We start from the raw sequence: 18778 nt of genomic DNA, 5'->3' as shown, positions 1-18778 counted from the left end.
TTTACTGATTTACATCATTGTTTTTCATCTGTTCCTCATGGAATATTTTGCTGAGAATGTTCTACAGTGTGGCTTTCTTTTTGTAAATTCTTTTAGCTTTTGTTTGTCATGGGAGGGTTTTATTTTGTTGTCAAATCTGAAGGTAAGCTTTGTTGGGTATAAGATTCTTGGTCGGCATCCGTTTTCTTTCAGGGCTTGAAAAATGTTGTTCCAGGCCCTTCTAGTTTTTAGGGTCTGGATTGAAAAATCTGCTGATATCTGTATTGGTTTTCCCCTGAATGTAATTTGATTATTTTTTATCACATCTTTAAAATTCTGTCTTTATTTTGTATGTTAGGTATTTTCATTGTAATGTGCCTTGGTGTGGGTTTTTTGTAATTTTTTGTACTTGGAATCCTATAAGCCTCTTGTACTTGATTTTCCACTTCATTCTTCAGATGTGGGAAATTTTCTGATATTATTTTATTGAATAGATTGTTCACTTCTTTGGTTTGTTTCTCTAAGTTTTTCTCAATCCTAATAATTCTTAAATTTGGCCTTTTCAAGATATCCCATATTTCTTGTAGATTCTGTTCTTGATTTCTTACCATCTTCTCTGTTTGGTCAGCTATGTCTTCAAGATTAAATATTTTGTCTTTGATATCTGAGTTTCTGTCTTCCCGGTGTTCTATCTGATTGGTTATGCTGTCTATGGAGTTTTTAATTTGATTAATTTTTTTCTTCATTTCAAGGATTTCTGTTTTTTTTTTTCAATATCTCTAGCCCTGTATTGAAATGATATTTTGCTTCCTGTATTTGCTCTTTTAACTCTTGATTGATGTGATTATTCAATGCCTGCATTTCTTCTTTTATCCCATCATTCAATGCTTCCATTTGCTCTTTCATCTTCTCATTTTCTTCCCTGATCATTTTAATTATGTACATTCTGAACTCCCTTTTTGACATGTATTCTGCCATGCTGTCCTTGGATTTTATTGATGTAGGATCTAGGTTTGTTTGGGTCATTTTCTTCTTCTTTTTCTCATATTGCTCAGGTATCTACCCCTCTAGTAGTGAAACTCTGGGATATTACAGATTTCCTCTATTGACTAATATTGTCTCTGTAGATTTCCAAAAACTCAACTCTTAGCCTTCAGTAACCTGAAGTCTTGGAGGAACTTGATAATGCAGTGCTCCACTAGGAAGCTGCCCCTCTAGGGGTGGTGGCCTTAAGGTGATGTATATTCCCTCTTGGTGAGCAGAGGCGCCTCCACTCATTGACTGATGGTCAGTCAAAGGGGAACTAGACTGAAGACTGGAGCATATCTGATTTGGGTCTGTGTCTCTGGCTCTACTGTCCTGGCAGGAAAGCCTCACCCAGCAGGGAAGACTCATCTTGTGGGGAAGTTTCACTGTCAAGTTCTCCTCTGAGAAGTTCCCTTGGGTCCAGAATTACCACCTGGACTGCGAAGCCCTCCTCTGCAATGTTCCCATGTCGTGTCCCTCGCCCGCAAGAAAGAATGACACAGGAATCTTCCTTCAGCAGTTTAATCAGGACCTTATTATTATAAAACCATGGTTTTTCTTCTTCTTTCCTTGAGCCGAATTCATACACTTTTATACTCTTGCAATAGCCAATCTACTTCTGCCACTTGGCCTATGTTCATAGGTGCTCCCATTTGCAACAGTTGGCTCAACCAAATATGGGCTTGTTTACCTAGAAAGCACTTCAGGAAACCAGCGCCATCTTATCATGGCGGCGAGGCGGCTCGCCACAGCTCCCCCTTCTTTATTTTATGAACACAGGTGAAGGTAGAGGCCCTATCCTACTGTGCAAAAGTGGCAGATAGTGAAAGTCAGTCCCAGAGTGGCGCCTTCTCTGGGCCTTATAAGTGGCTTGGGACCGTGCCTGTCTTAGGTTGAGGGGTCAGCCCGTATCCTTACCCATCATCAAAGACTGTAGATCATGCTACAGCTTCTGTCTTAGGTTGGTATACGGCCACCTCCTACATTACCCGTCTTTGACTACCGGTCCAGCATACTAAGCCATACTTGAGGGGAACTGCCGGCCTCTAAGACTGTCATGACTTGTTGAAGGATGATTCGATCTCTCTGTTGGGTGGCTCGTAATTGATAAATTAAGCAAATGAGATATAAAACACCTAAAATATTAGTCCTAGGGAGCCAAGGCCTGCCCATTGTTTTACAAAACCTAGAGCAGTAGAGAACCATTTGACCATTTCAGATACAGGTGCAACATTTACCCTGGTGGTATTGACTCTCATAATTTCAGTTCTTAGTTGAGAGGTTAAATTGTCAAACCCATATGACCAAGTACAAGTAAGATAGTGAGAAAGATTTCTAGACAACATAGCTGCATGGCTATCATTATAAAAAGTGATAGGGGCAACACAAACTGCTCTTAAAGAAAGAACACATCCCAGACCCATTAGTTCTTGTAACAAGTCCACTTGTTCTTGTAATAAGTCCACTCTTTGATTTACTAGGAGGATGCCTGTTCTTAAATGTTGGTTTAAGGTCTCTTGAGTCTGTAAGGCAGTGGCAGTGTTTTCTGCCAAATGATTAACTGTAGTTGTTGTCTGTATTGTAGTTGTCAATGCGGCTGCTGCAGTTGTGGCTGCTGCTGCAGAGGCTGCAATGGCAGTGATCACAGCTGTTGTGATGCCAAAATCTCTTTTGTTTCTTGATAATAGCACTGGTAGTTCTGTATCTGTAACAGAGACTGGGACTGGTAGGAAGGTAGGAATAGGCATTAAGATTGCCCGTGAGAACCTAGAAGCATTCCAACATTGAGAGAGATAGCACAAAGCTACAGTACAATTGAGAGAAACATCTTATTTGTTTGTTAGCAGAAACATAAAAGGGGGAAAAACACAAACTGGACCCCGGACCCATCGTAGGACTGGGTCTGGACCCTTCCATGTTCCTGTTAAAATGTCCTTCCACATTACATATTGTTTTGGAGAAATATCAGGGGAACAATGGCGGTCAGCAGCTGAACGCCCATCATTGTCTAAAGTTAAAAAAAATTTAAAATAAAGAGGACTAAGTTTAGTTTATCTTTAGGGGATCTAAAGGATGCCCCTATTCCCCCTTTTTGTTTTTGTAAATGATTTTTGAGTGTCAAATGAGTCCTATCAATGATTCCTAGTCCTTGTGGATTGTAAGGAATACCTGTCACCAATTGAATATTAAAGGTTTTGGCAAATTGTTAAAAGCTTTTAGAAGTATACGCTGGACCATTATTAGTTTTTATGATTTTAGTAGTGCCCTAGGAGGAGAATGTTTTTAAACAATGTTGTATAACATTTTGAACCTTTTCTCCGGTAAGTGGGGAGGCCATAATAACTCCCAAGTTGGTATCTACAGAAACATGGACATATTTAAGAGTACCAAATTCTGGAATATGGGTGACATCCATTTGCCAAACATGATTAGGTAACAAACCACGAGGATTTACTCCAAAAAATTGAACTGGAATTAGTGGCACACAATGTTGACAATTTTTAACTATTTGTCGGGAAAGTGTTTTGGGTATTTGAAACGTTCTACTTAATGTCGTAGAATTAACATGAAAATTATCATGAAATGTTTTTGCTTGTTCTTCTACAGAAAAAATTAAATTTTGTATGTGTACCCAAATCTGCCAAATTATTTTCTTTTGTTAATGGTCCAGGAAGATTAGAATGTGCCCTTATGTCCTATGAAAAAGGGGTGCTGGCGTTTTAGGATGTAGGTTTGTAGGCTAATAAAATAAGGAGCGGCAGCATAGAGGCTATCAGTGAACAGGTTGAAAGGCTCTTGTATCTCACTTAAGGCCAGAATGATTGCATAGAGCTCTTTGAATTGTGCTGAACCTTGGATGTTATGGACTAATGTCCTGGGGGTTTCGTCACCCTGCATAGAAGGTAGAAAACTAACTATTGCTGTTTCTCTTTTTTCCCCATCTGAGAACACCATGAGGAAGGAAGGATAAGCCTCAGGTAAAAACAATATTGGTGGGAAAAGTAACAAATTTTACATACACCCTATTGATAACAGTTCCTATAATAGAATATTAAATGATAGAAATAAATCCCCAATAAAATTTACTGTTTATAATTACCATTACAGACAAGTTTAGTTTGGAGAATAGCAGCTTGATAAATTCCCTGCTTTAAAAACTTGTATACCTGGAAAATATGAACACATTTAATATACAACTAGAAACCATTTCACAATTACCTTGACACTTTTTTTTTACCAAATTTAGTTTTTTTTAAGAAAAATGTAGGCTCTGTAACACAGTACAATACTCTTAACAGTTGTTTAACCATAATTGTATAAACCCCAATTTTTAAGACTAATTGTTTTAAAGAATAAAACTTAATAGACACAAAGTTAAGAGTAAATTAGTGTTTCTAAGAAATCCTTGTTATTTTACCATGTCATTTTACCATATTGATTAAACTTTGGCTTATATCAGAACATTAGTATTTCACCTTAGGAAAAACCTTAAATAGCTTTAGCTGTCTCACACACATACAACCAACTTAGTTACACACAGACTTGTTGAAACTTGTCCTTTACTTACACACAGACTTTCTTAGCACTTACTTAGACCCTCATGTATTCCATCACACAGGCACTTTTTTACCCAGAAACATTTTCTTTTTCTTTTTATTAAATATATTTCCAAATCCAGAACCTTTTATTTTTTTTTCTATCTGTTGACCTCTTTTTGTTTACATTTTGAAACAACTCTTATGAAATTTCTGAATTTAGATAAATTGTTTTATTTTAATAAGATTAAATATTTTGTTGTTTATAGTACTCTAATTGAAACACAGTTGAAACCTTTAGAACCCTTTGTATATAGAATTGTACTTGTTAAGACAAAACTCTTAGTAACCTTGTTTTTAGTCAAGATATTAGACAAGTGTCCTGAACAGTATTTGCTGTCTCTTTCCTGTTGAAGAAAAGTCCTAGAAACAATTGATATTAGACATTGTTTATCATCAACATTCCATTAGTTTGACCACCTACAGACTTGCAAGTTATTTTTAAAGATATTTCACTTTTATTAGTTTACTCAATTTAAATTGAACCTTTTTAAATCACGTGAATAAAAGTATTTGGATCCATTTTTAAATTTTAATTTTAGGAGCACTCAGTTTTGATACAGACAAAACATGACATTAGACAGCACAACATACACATAACACAAAATCAAAGGCCTTGTAACTTTATAGGTGAATCTCCATTGCAATGTAACAGATGTTCAAAAACTTTAGTTGAATAAAAAATAGAACTGATCAAAAAGAAAAAAATCATTAACCTAGGTATGCAGGATCAAAATTATGAGCTCAAAAATATAGCATTAGAGAAAAACAAAACAAAACAAGAATCCTGGAAAATGAGTTAGTTCTGTGTAGCAGCCCAGAAGTTTAAAACGGACACTTTTTTTTTTTTTTTTCTTATCTTCAGGTTACCTCCCTTTCCCGCTGAGACTGCTGCAGTCTACATTCCAATGCAGGCTTCAGCAAGGCCAGGCAGGGGGGAGGGAGGATAACCCAGGACTTTTTAACCCTTTTTCTTCCTGGTTGAGAAATCAGGTTAGGTTTGAATGCAGAAAATTACAAAACATTATTTCTTATTACTTTTGAGGAATGGAGCTGCTGAGCTCTCTGCCTAGGGGGAGGACTGCTTCAAGGACACGGGTGTTCCCTCCCTAGGTGGCCATGGAGCTGCATGGAAGGGATCAGGAGGAGGGGCCTTTTTCTGTCTCTTGTGATAGTTTCTCTTGATCCAACAATCCCTCATCTAAAAACCAAGGGGCTTTGTCTTCTACAGTTTTTAAAAACTTCCAAGCTGAGGAAACCTCTAAAGGTGCTCCATTAGCCTTTAATAAAGCCTTTAATAGTCCTTCCATGCGAAGGAAGGCAGCAGCTAAGCCTGCATTTGTTAATGGGCTGCCTATTTCTCTACAAGCTTTCATCCATGCCTCTATGCCTTTGCTTTTAAATGGATTAATAGCATTTCTGCATTCTCTTGTACATTGTTCTTATACTAATTGTTTAATTAAAGGCATAGCTACATCAGCATCCCCGAAGATCTTTCCTGCTGCATCTACCATTCTAGCCACGAAATCTGAAAAAGCTTCTGTGGGGCCTTGGACAATTTTTGTTAAGTTACCTCGCACTTGTCCTTTATTAGGAAGTGCTTTCCAGGCAGCAATGCAAATCTTATTAATTTGTTCATAAACCTCTAATGGAAAGCCTGTTTGCTGATTGGCAAATCTACCCTGTCCCAGAAGCATATCCACATCCCAGGCAGGTTTGCCCATAGCTTGGTTGCATGCAGCCTGTTCATTGGCCCCCTCTAACATGAAGGCTCTCCAGTCTAAATATTTACCCGGGGTAACACAAGCTTTCACTAAACTGGCCCAGTCCGAGGGGGTCATGCAGAATCTATTGAGCCCCTCTATTTGGGCGATAGTAAAAGCAGCATCCACACCATCAGTGCGGACAGATTCTGCTATATTCTTTATCGTTTTAAATTCTATGGGTTCCTGATGTCTTCCCCCATCATTGTCTTGGAATACAGGACAGGCAAACCTCAACTCTACATGGACAGCCCTCCAAGCTGCAGAGTTAAAAGTTCTACCCATGCTTGGAACCCCTCCCACATATGGGGGAGGATCATAGGCTAGAGCTGGTTCCTGTTCTTCCTCATAGTCCTTCTGTCTAAAATCTTTTCACTTCTTAGTTCCCCCTTCTTTTATCTTCACCTTCCGTAAGTGCTGCGTTAGCTCTTTCACTTCCTCATCATCGTCTGATTCTGACTCCCCTGTTTCTTCTGGTGTTCTAAGGGCTTTTAAATCTGGGTATAGTCTCCTCTTTGGAATAGCTCCATAAACCTGCTCTCCTGCACTATGTTTACTGGAAGTACTCATAGAATCCTCGGACTTCTCCTCATGTAGTTGTTCAAGAATTTCCTGTCCTTTATGAATAGCTTCCTGACATCTACCATCAAGAATACATCCTTTTATTAATTTCCATAGTGGTATCACCCCTTTCTCCAATTGTCCCTGCTCCTGAAGGAAATCCAAATCTTTTCCCAACTTATCCCAACTGGCAGGAGTCAAACTTCCGGAGACAGCAAACCATGGGGCCGCTTTATCAATTCTTACAATGAATGTTTCTAAAGTACTGCGTTTGACCTTGAGCTCTTTGGAGTGCAACAAAAAATCTAAAGGCTGTACTAATGAACTAAATGGAGAATTGCCCATAATGAAAGCAGCGTTCAGAGCAAGCAGAATGAAAGCGAAAACAAGATATTTTTCTTTGTTGACCGACCATGCAAGGTCAATTATATTTTTCTTTGTTGACAGACTATGCAAAGTCGATTATATTTTTCTTTGTTGACCAACTATGCAAAGTCGATTCCCGCTCTCTCTTTATCTACAGAGGAGCGCCCCACTATGTGTGGACCCCACTTACCTGTGGTACTTACCGGTGCACCCCCTGACCACTGAAAGTTCTGATTCCCGGGTTTTGGCACCACTTGTCGTGTCCCTCGCCCGCAAGAAAGCACGACACAGGAATCTTCCTTCAGCAGTTTAATCAGGACCTTATTATTATAAAACCATGGTTTTTCTTCTTTCTTGAGCCAAATTCATACACTTTTATATTCTTGCAATAGCCAATCTACTTCTGCCACTTGGCCTATGTTCATAGGTGCTCCCATTTGCAACAGTTGGCTCAACCAAATATGGGCTTGTTTACCTAGAAAGCACTTCAGGAAACCAGTGCCATCTTATCATGGCGGTGAGGCGGCTCACCACATTCCCAGGGGTTCTGACCTACCATCTGGACTGAGGAGCCTGACCCTGCTAGGGACCCCTTTGCTGAGTGGCCCTCCTCTGCTATCTTCCCTGGGGATCGGAGCTACCACCTGGGCCTCAGACCCTCACTCTGTGTTGAAGCCTCTTGGTGTGTAGCCCTCATCTACATTGCTCCTGATTGTCTGGGTTCTTGGCTCCAGCATGGGAGTCTCACTGGTCCACTCTACTCCATAAAGTTTCCTGCTTTACCGGACTACTTCCCATCCAGGGAGCCTGACCAGTGGGAGAGACTTATCTGGTGGCTGTGAGTTGGTCCCAAGTCTCTCAATACCTCCTCTCCTTGACTCCTGGGTTCTTGTCAAAGGTCCTCTAGCCTCCTGTAGTGTCACAGGAAGGGAGCTGCCCTTCCAATGATGATGGCCACACCCTCAGAAATAATTCAAAATGCCTACACCAGCCTATAAAGAAACCTCTGGCTGGCTCTGCGATGCAGGAGGGCTGTCTTGTCTGCCAGCTAGTTCCACTATGGTGACAGACCTCAGCATGTTGGTTGGGTGGGGTCACTCAGTGATGACATCTGTCTTTGGTCTGGTGTTTGGGTGGGTTGGCTACCCGCCACCTAGCTCTTCAAGGCAGGTGGGTTGGGTGCCCACTTGCTACCTCCATAATGCTGGAGGCCTGACTCACCTGCCAGCTCGCTCCACTACTGTGACCAACCAGTGATGGCGCTGTCCTTGGTGCAAGGTTCAGGTGGGGTCACTCAGTGATGACATTTGTCTTTGGCCTGGTGGTTGGGTGGGTTGGATAACCGCTGCCTAGCTCTGCAAGGCAAGTGGGTTGGGTACCCTCCTGCAACCTCCATGATGCAGGCGGCCTGACTCACCCATCAGCTCGCTCTGTGACTGTGACCGACCAGTGATGGTGCTGACCTCAGTGCCTAAAAACTCCCTTAATTCTGCTTTCCAGACAAAAGATGATCATTTTTCTCATATTTCATTTTACTACTTTTTGACGACCCATGCAAATTCTTATTCAGATAGCTCTTACAGGAAAATCACATGAACAGTAAAAAATACATACATAAGATTTATTACAACTTGTAATTGATCTTCCTATTATTCAGTGTACTTTGTAAGCAGTAGTAAGTGCAACAAGAGACTTCTAGTTGGCTTTGTTTCTAGTAACATAATTTATGAATCACAGTCATCAAACTGTATTAAGCTGGAGATGCATTTCCAATTTAGCTTTAACACAGGTGAAAAGTATGCTGAGGTTCTACAGGTGCCATGTTAAAGGTGAGTATGTATTGAAAAACACTGTGGACAGCAGGAGGTTACTTCAAACACCCATTTCCCTCCCTATGAGAAATGCTGAATTGCTCTATTTGACAGCAATGGATTTTGTTCCTTGACGTGATGGGACAGAAAAGAGAATGAAAACCTCAATTCCACTGGTAATCTTTTTTTTTTTTTTTGGCCATCCTTTTGATAAAAATTATCAGCAAAGGAATGAGAAATCCACACAATGGGAAGAAATAAGCACTTCTAATGTACCTAATCTCTAATTTCAATATAATGACACATGTTCATATATAGACTTTAATTCTATTAATGTTATACTTAAAAGTATCATGAAACCTCTATTGTGTATGGTATTTTTGGAAATGCAACAAAATTGATGAACTCTATCAGCATATAAGATTTTCCATTAGGTTAATATTTAACTGTGTTAAGAGAATATTTATTTATTATCAATCATATATAGGTATTGCACAGCACTTCCCAATGCAGTAACCGGTACCTTTAATATGAGATATAATTACTAAATATAAAATGGTGTCCTGGATGGGATTCTGGGACAAAAATAGTTGTTAGTAAGAAAACTAGTGAAAATTAAATAAATTAGGGAGTTTAGTAAATAGTAATGTACCAATATTTGTGTCTTAGTTGTACAAAATGTATTAAAGTAACATTCTACTAATAATAGGAATAACTGTGTATATGGTAAAATTGCTGTATTTACTTTCTAATTTCTATGCTTATGTAAAATTAAAAGTTTATTTAAATAGAAAGTCAATGGGAAGGGTGAAGATAAGAAAGGGAGACTGAATATAAAAGCATTTTATAGGTATAACAGATATTCCAATAATCCTGAGTAGATGAGATGGGACAAAAGGACAACATGATTGAAAAGAAGAGAGTAAGTGTAGACAGATTTATATGATTGTTATTCAGAAAGTGGGGGAGTTTCATGTTTACAGCATTTGTTCTATTATGTACAAGAGATCAAATCTTTGCCTAGAATAAGACAGTGCAATATGCAAAACTGAGGGTCCATTTGAGGTAGATGGCCATGTATTTACAGATCACATCAGCCTTCCTTGTCACTCCCTCCTGCAAAAATGAATTCTAGGATTCATTTTCTAAATTCCCATCTAAGATAAAGTATATGTTTTCCATGGAAACCTGAACTTTTAAAAATATCTGTGAAGAATATTTGTTCTTACACAACTGCTTTCCATCCACTCCTAACCTCACCCTTGCTCTTCAAACATAAAGTCTAAGATTCAGATTGATATATTGAAGAATAGACCTCACTGAAGAAAAACTCTAATTTTAGATACATGATGAATTTGACATCAATGTAAATTTGAATTCTAAGTGTAAAAAATAATTTTTCTTTCCCACCCATTTTCCACTATCCCATTGATTTACCTACTTCCTACCTTCAAATATAAACACAAGGTAAAGATCTTTCATTTTGAAGAAAAATTTTTGATTATATATTTTAAAAAATCTGCTTAGTAATGTAAATGGTAACAAAAGGGGTGCATGGATAGAAACCAAAATGTAACTGGCATGACTAATCTGAAACTTATAAGCCATTTCAAAATCAAAAAGCATATGAAATCAATAGAAACAGACAACAATAATAAAAACCCTAATCATTAAGCATTCATATAGGGTTTCACATAGACAGGAAGAGACAACTCTTTTTAAATGACAGCTTTGAGAACTGCATGGTAAGTGTTGGGTATGGAGCTCATTGGTAGAGCACTTACTTAGTATGCTAGAGACCCTGGGTTTGATAATCCCCCCAAAAAGCTAGCACATGGTATTAATTCACTCTTATCCTCCCAATCAGAACAAATATAATTTAGAATTCATTGAAGTACAAATATTTTATAAAAAATTGATAGTCAAAAATGTTTTGACCAGAAAATTAAGTGACAAAATATATTTTAAAATGTTTTAAGCAGTGATGTGCAAAACTATGATAATCACATCACCAGACATGTACCAAAATCAAGTTGGTTACACTTTGTCAATGTGCTCAGAGCATATGCAGAATAAAGTAATTATACACTTTAGATATTCAATCAAAACAGAAGCTTTTGTGAATAATAAAAATCCCCTGATATAATATGTGGAAAGGAGATAAATAGCTGTGAGAACCACAGAAGTCATCATCAATAGTTCCTCTCTCTGACACAAATTTCAGCTGAGTACCATGTCCTATCTTCTCTCAGCATGACCTCTAGGGTCTGTGTTCTACTTTCTATTTCCATATCATGGTCACAACATTCCTAATTTGGCATAAATTCCTAATTCATCTACATGCCTCTTGTCTATTTCTCCCTATATTTCACTGTCTCTACTTTTCCTGAAACTATTATTTGAATGAAAAATGTGATCTTGTCAGCCCTTGTTTAATTAAACACTTTTTATTTCATGGGAGGTTCAGACTCCTTGAATGGATACCTCATGCTTTTTATACTCTGGTTCATCCTATCCTTTCAAATCCTATTTTAAAATAAATTATTACGTATTTACCCTTCTTATCTGTTACAATTTTTCTAACATAATATACACATTCTGATCTCTGAGTTTACTGCATGAAATTGCCTCTGCTTAGAATGCTCTTCCCTCATAGACTTATTTTCAAATTGACAAACTCCTTCCCATCTTTCAAAGACCATCTCAAATGCTTCCTTCTCTGAAGACTTATTATTTGCAGACCACTTACTTTTTGCCCATTTTACTTATTATAACACTTTATATGTATCTGTAGTAGAGGACTGTAGTTATCCAAAAGATATAATATGCAATCATCTGAACTTATGTCAAAGATCAAGTGCACCAGGAAAAGCTGTCCTTTTAATAACAAGTGCTAGGACAATTGCTACCTTCTAGAAGATGTTTGTAAAATATAAAACTCACAAAGTTCCTTTATATAAGAATTCCTATAAATCAGTAAAGAAAAGTACAAAAACCAGTAGGAAATAGACAACAGACATGGGCAATTAATCTACAAAAGAGGACACCTAAATGACCAACAAACATATTTAAAAGTGTTTAACTTAGACAATGAAATGCAAAATAAAGTCACAATGAGACCACTATTTTACCAGAAAAGTTAAAATTAAAAAAGAAAAAGCCTCAAAAATGGGCAAGAAGACCAAATAGAACTATCATACACTGATGTTGGAAGTATAAATTATTACAACTACTTTGGAAAACTTTTTATATTTTCTAGGAAGTCTGAACATATATATATATATAATATAATCCAATATTCCAGTCCTAGCTATAGAGTGTTACATATGTTAAGCAAAAAAACATTCACAGGAATGGTTTTAGCACTATCTGATAAGAGTAAAAAACTGACTAGAAGCTAAATGACCATCAACAGAATTGAAAAAGTGTAATACACTAAAAAAGTACAATATTTTTATACAGTAAACCAGCATGCAACAAAAACAATTGAATTATCACTATATGCAACAACATAGATAAAGCTCACAAACTTAACAAAGCAAAAGGAACCAATCACAAAAAAATGCATACTGTACACTTTCATCATATCAAGATACAAAGCATTTATTACATATGTGTATGTACATACATACAAACTGTATAAATAATATACATTTACAGGTCTATGTAAATTTTTGAAAATATATTTCTATACTATATTGCACAAAGTTCAGTGGTTTAAATAAGAATAATCAGAAAAGAAGTATTAAGCATGTTAAAGGTAATTTAGAATGTGTATTTATGAGAATAAGAAAGTTCCAGGTATTAAAACATACTCTAAAATAATATGGTCAAAGTAGTATGATACATGCATGTAAAACTAATCTTTGGTATAAGAGACAGTAATCATGGCTACAGGTGAGGGGTATTAAATGAAATGAAAGGTAATAGAAGGGGCTTTCTGGGATTTTTAAAATTTTATTCAACTGCATACTACTCATAGAGGTATGTTAACACTGCAGATACTCATTGAGTTGTAGCGTGATGGTTTGGGTGTTTCACTAGATAATCCATATATATTAACAAATGTTCATCGTATCTAGTACAGAACATCTAAGAAGATATATGTGGAACATATCCTGCATCTAGCATATATCAATAAAAATTACCAAAAATAAAATACAATATAGCTTAAATCCCATTCCAATATGCATGCATGTTAAGGGTTTCAATAAACCCTAAAGAATGGAAAATGATAAAACCCAGAAGGTGTACATAATATTAAGTTAAGGGCTGGCATTTTAGCTCTTTGACAGAGCTTGCCTAGCTTGTGCAAATTTTGGGGTTCAATTCCCATAACTGCCAAAAATTTAAAGGTTTACATTCAGTTAATAGAAAAAGCAGATATGATGATGCAGGTAAGATACAAAAACTTACTAAGAAAGCTCTATGAGACCTTTAGCTCAATGGTTGATGAAATGGTAGACTGTTGGTTATCTGCAACTTTTCTAGATATCCATCAGGTATTCTGATATCTGCAGGTAGGAATAAATGAAAAGATAGAAAAAGCTTGCACCTGTGTAAATATGAGGCTCTTCCCAAACTGCCCTCAACCCCTCATAAAAGCCGCAAAGAATTTTCGTCTCATCTCTTACCTTATCTGTAAAGGCCAGGTGGCTGATCCAAAAGCAAACTTTGCTGGCACAAAAAGCAAACTTAAAGATAATGACAACCCTCCTCTCGGAGGTCAGGGTGACCCAGAACTTAAACTGACTTGCTTTGTATACAATTTTATATGTTAACCAATTAAAAAGAACACCGTAAAACTGCTTGCCTTTCATTATAAAAACCCTGCTCTTAGCATCACCGGTTACTGAGTGCATGGAGGACCAGGCTCGAGCTTGCTAATAAATGACTCTTTGTTGCTTGCATTGATCATGGTCTCTGGTGGACTTTGTGGGGTCTCGAGCCGCTGGGCACAACATAACCATTTCTTAAAATCCTACAAAAAGAAAAAAGTAATCAAAACAAAAAGGGCATTTGACTTTTGATTCAAATACGTTAGAGTATTATCTTTTAGCAAAAATTAGCTGAAGTTAACTGCAGTTTAAAAGTTACCTACATTGATTATATATAACATATTGAAGGCAAAACATTTACTAGTGTAAGCAAAGGTATATGATGCAGTTTTACAGAAATGATTTAAGACAAATAAAACTCAGTTATTTTGGGGTCATTGCATTAGTAAATTTATCTTGGATTTACTTTAAAGTTATTACACCATATTATAGGAACATGCATATACAACAAGTGATCAATATAAATAATTAAACAAGTAGATATTATTTTAAATACAACGTGAAAGAAAATTAAAATGTTTTCTTTTTGCTGTTACTAGAAGTAAAAGTTGTTCTATTTCATTTAACTGAAGCCAGAATTGGGTACAGGCAGTTAGTGTACAAATAGGGTAAGGGGTCAAATCCAGGAAATGGAAGCCATAAAAGCAATCTGCCTTTGGAAGTTGGAGACTGCCCCAGGGAGAATGGAATGTCAATGATCTCTGGAACCCATTGATTAACAAATTTACCTGCTCTTATCAAGGACTGCAAGCAAGGAGCTGCTAATTAATGCCTCCTGAGACCTTGCCTGGCTGAATCACTTTGGCCCTCCCCCTGCCCCATCTGCTTCCCACTTTATTTATTTCGCCTGCAAAACCAGGCCTAGTCATGCAGGCAGGAAGGAGAGATAAGGGTGGAGAGAACTGGAGAATAAAAGAGACTTTCACCTATAAAAGATGTAGTGTGCACTCACTTCTTGATACTTTAGAAAATCGGCCATGGTCCCCTTGTACCTCCAGGGAAAACTCTGTATTATTACCTTTAAATAAAACCTGCTGGACTGGGGAGAAAGCTCAGCTGGTAGAGTGCTTGCCTTGCAAGCACAAGGTCCTGAGTTCGATCCCTAGTACTGCAAAAAAAAAAAAAAAAAAAAAAAAAACCTGCTTAATATGCTTTTCTTGGCATGCTTCTCTAGTGTTCAAACTTAAACATTAGAGGAAGCAGGATTCACTGCTGGTAACCAGCGTTAGCATAACTGTAGAATGTGAGCTGAGACAAACTTGGAGGAGAAATTTGCCTCTATCATCACATCAAGAAAAGTAAATTCTATAAAAATAAATCCTTTTAAAATAAAATCATAAAAAACAAAAGAGATAAAAAAGGAACTGTGTAAATATTTACTGAGAGATAAAAGATGTAAATACAGATATATACCATATTCCAAATGGTTAGCCTAAACAAGGCAACATAGTGGTTATCACCATATTAATTTTACTATTTTATATAACCCAAATCAAATACCGAGATTATTTTTCCAAAAACAATGAAATGTCTAAAACTCATCTAGAACAATAAACAAAAAAATCTCCAAAAATATTCTCCAATAAGAGTACATGCTTTTCAACTGACTATGGGGTTATGTACTGATAAATCCATTCTAAGATGAAAATATCATTAAGTTGAAAATGTACTTAAATATACCTGACTCACTTAATATCACAGTTTAGCAATACAGAACTCTGTAGAGTACTGTAGATTAGTCCTGTGGTTTCATGGCTTTGAAAGATAGAGACACAGGCTTCCCGCTCCTCCGCACCTGCATAAACACAGGCTTTCCCAAATTGCCCGCAGCCCCAGTCATACAAGTGGTAAAGAATGTATAAACACAGACCTCTCTCATCTTATCTGTGAAGGCCAGGGGAGCTGACCCGAGAACGAACCTTGCTAATGACAACCCTCCTCTTGGAGGTCAGAGCAACTCAGAACTTATGATAACATGCTTTACAATTGTATATGTTAACTAATTAGAAAGAACACTGTATAACTGCTTGCCTTTTATTATATAAACCCTGCTAATGAGGGCTGGGGGCCTCTCTCAGCATCACTGGTTAAGGACACAGAGGACCAGGCTTGAGCTTGCTAATAAATGACTCTTTGTTGCTTGCATTGATCGTGGTCTATGGTGGTCTTTGCGGGGTCTCGAGTCTTTGGGCACAACATATGGGGGCTTGCCCGGGATGCCCCAAGCCCACCTAGACACCTGATCATAGAGTCATTTGACCGGTGAGCAAGGCATTGCTGTGTGTTTTCTGGTCTGGATTGCCTGCAGGTTCTGGTTCTGGGCTGGCATAGTCCTGGTGGACGCGCTATAGGACCCCAGCAAGGTCTCAGGAGACATCCCCTCAACCCATCGGGCGACTCTGTCACATCTGGTGACTCTGTCACATCTGGGCAGCTTCTGTGCTGCATTTGGGCGACGTTGTCGCATCTGGGTAACTCTTTGTCCCATTTGGGCATTGTGTTGCATCTGGGAAACTCTTTGACACATTCAGAAATTGTTTGTTTTTGTTGACAAAGTACCAGCTAGCCAATTTTTGATTTAGTGCGCTACGTGTCTGTCTGTGTATTGTACTATATGGTCTTTACTCTTGCCTTCTATTAAGTTCTTCACTGTGTTAGTCTGTTATAATTCACCACTGTTCCTCACTCCCAACTCCTCCTCCAACGCTTCCGTGGCGGCAGCAGTGGTGGCAGCGGCAGCGGCGGCGGCAGCCACACACCGTTCCTCACTCTCAAACTTCTCATCTCCAATCTGGAGGAAAATGGGTCTATAGATCTCCTGATAGAAAGGAGCAATACTAATCAATGGTCAAATTCATTTCATCCTTTTGGAATTATACAGGAAACAGTTTTTCAACCAGATAGACAACCAGCGGCAGCTCTCTGCTGTGACGACATTTCCAACCCACATAGGCGTTGTCTGGCCCGGTTTCTTTTTTATCTAACCTTTACATCTCTCCTCCTCTCAATAGTTGGATATCTAATTGTTATAGAGATGGGCCAAACTCAAAGTACCCCTTTGACTATCATGGTCAGCCATTTTGAGGAGGTTCAAGTCAGAGCACGTAATTTGTCAGTTGAAATCAGTAAAAGAAAACTTGTAACTTTTTGCAAGTCGGATTGGCCCACCTTCCAAGTGGGATGACCCCCAGAGGGAAACTTCCACCTTCCAACTATCTGAAAGGTCAAAGATAAAATCTTCCAATCAGGAAAAATTGGCCACCCAGATCAAATTCCCTACATTTTAACCTGGGAAAACTTGGTAGATAATAACCCTCCAACCTGGCTTTCTCCCTTCCTACCACCGCCGCCCTCCCCCACAACTAAGATGCTTGCCCTAAAGAAGTTAGATTCATCAGAAAAACCCACAGCTCCCCACCCTATTCTCCTGGAGGAAGATCCAGACCCCCTTCTTGTTTATCCTCCTCCTTATATGCAAGTCCCTATTCCTCCTCAGTACCCAGGACCAGAGGCTGCAGAAGAGAGAGAAGCTGGCTGCAGCCGGAAATGAGGAAGAAAGAACTGGCTCGGGAGGGCTGACAAGGCGAACGTGGGGCTGAGCCCAGCGGGCAGATGGCCCCTCCCAACCAGAAACTCCAGATTCCACAATCGCTCTGCCACTCCGAGAAACTGGGCCGCCAGACAATGCTGGCAATCCCCGGCTTCAATATTGGCCCTTCTCTACAAGCGATTTATATAATTGGAAAAATCAAAATGCTAAGTTTTCCAACAACCCTAAAGACTTGATTTCCCTTTTAGATAGCGTCATGTTCACTCATCAACCTACTTGGGATGACTGTCAGTAGCTACTCCGGATTCTGTTCACAACCAAGGAGGGTGAAAGAATCCAGATGGAAGCCAGAAAGTTGGTCCCAGGAGATGATGGACAACCCACTGTAAACCCTGACTTAATTAATGCTTCTTTCCCCTTGTCCAGGCCTCCACAAGATGAATGGGACTACAATACGGCTGAAGGTAGGGAGAGACTCCGGGTTTATCGCCAGACTCTAATGGGGGGTCTCCGGGCAGCAGCTCGTAAACCCACTAATTTGGCCAAGGTGTATTCAGTCATGCAAGAAAAACAGGAATCACCTCAGCTTATTTAGAAAGATTAATGGAGGCATTTAGACAGTATACTCCTATGAATCCAGAGTCCCCAGAGAATCAGGCAGCAGTAGTAATGAGCTTTGTTGACCAGGCAGCACCAGACATAAGGCATAAGTTACAAAGAATAGAGGGTTTAGAAGGGAAAAGTATCCAAGACTTAATGAGAATAGCCCAGCAGGTATTCAATAACAGAGATGCATGAGAGGAAAAGCAGCTTAGGGCTACTAGGGAGATAACCAAAGCATTAGCAGTAGCAGTGCAGGGAGGGAGAGCAGAAAAGGAAGGAAACAGACTCCCGAGTAATCGACCACCACTTGGGAACTCCAGAGTGCATGATCTGGGTCAGAATCAGTGCGCCTACCGTAAGGAGGAAGGCCATTGGGCTAAAGATTGCCCTAAAAAAAGAAACCATAGAACCAGAGATGGTAAATGGACAACTAGGAGACCATCGGTCCTGGTCACTCAAGATGAAATGCACGATTAGGGGCGACAGGGTTCGAAACCCCTCCCTGAACCTAGGGTAACTCTGAAAGTGGAGGGGACTCCAGTGCAGTTTTTGGTGGATACAGGAGCTCAATATTCAGCTTTGACTGACCCTCAAGGAAAGATATCAACAAGCACCTCATTGGTGCAAGGAGCTACGGGGATTAAAAAGTGCCCTTGGACAACCAAAAGAACAGTAGACTTGGGAA

At 38.7% G+C, this 18778-nt stretch overlaps 1 pseudogene; it reads right to left on the bottom strand.

Annotated features, from left to right (window-relative positions):
- The window catches only part of LOC124974121 (cyclin-dependent kinase 17-like), a 38278-nt pseudogene extending 21269 nt beyond the window's left edge, over positions 1-17009 (bottom strand).
- Positions 17010-18778: the final 1769 nt, after the last annotated feature.

Source organism: Sciurus carolinensis, unplaced genomic scaffold (genome assembly GCF_902686445.1).
Source record: "Sciurus carolinensis unplaced genomic scaffold, mSciCar1.2, whole genome shotgun sequence".
Taxonomy (NCBI): domain Eukaryota; kingdom Metazoa; phylum Chordata; class Mammalia; order Rodentia; family Sciuridae; genus Sciurus; species Sciurus carolinensis.
The sequence above is the reverse complement of the archived record's forward strand: the minus strand, read 5'-3'. Positions and strand labels throughout refer to the sequence as shown.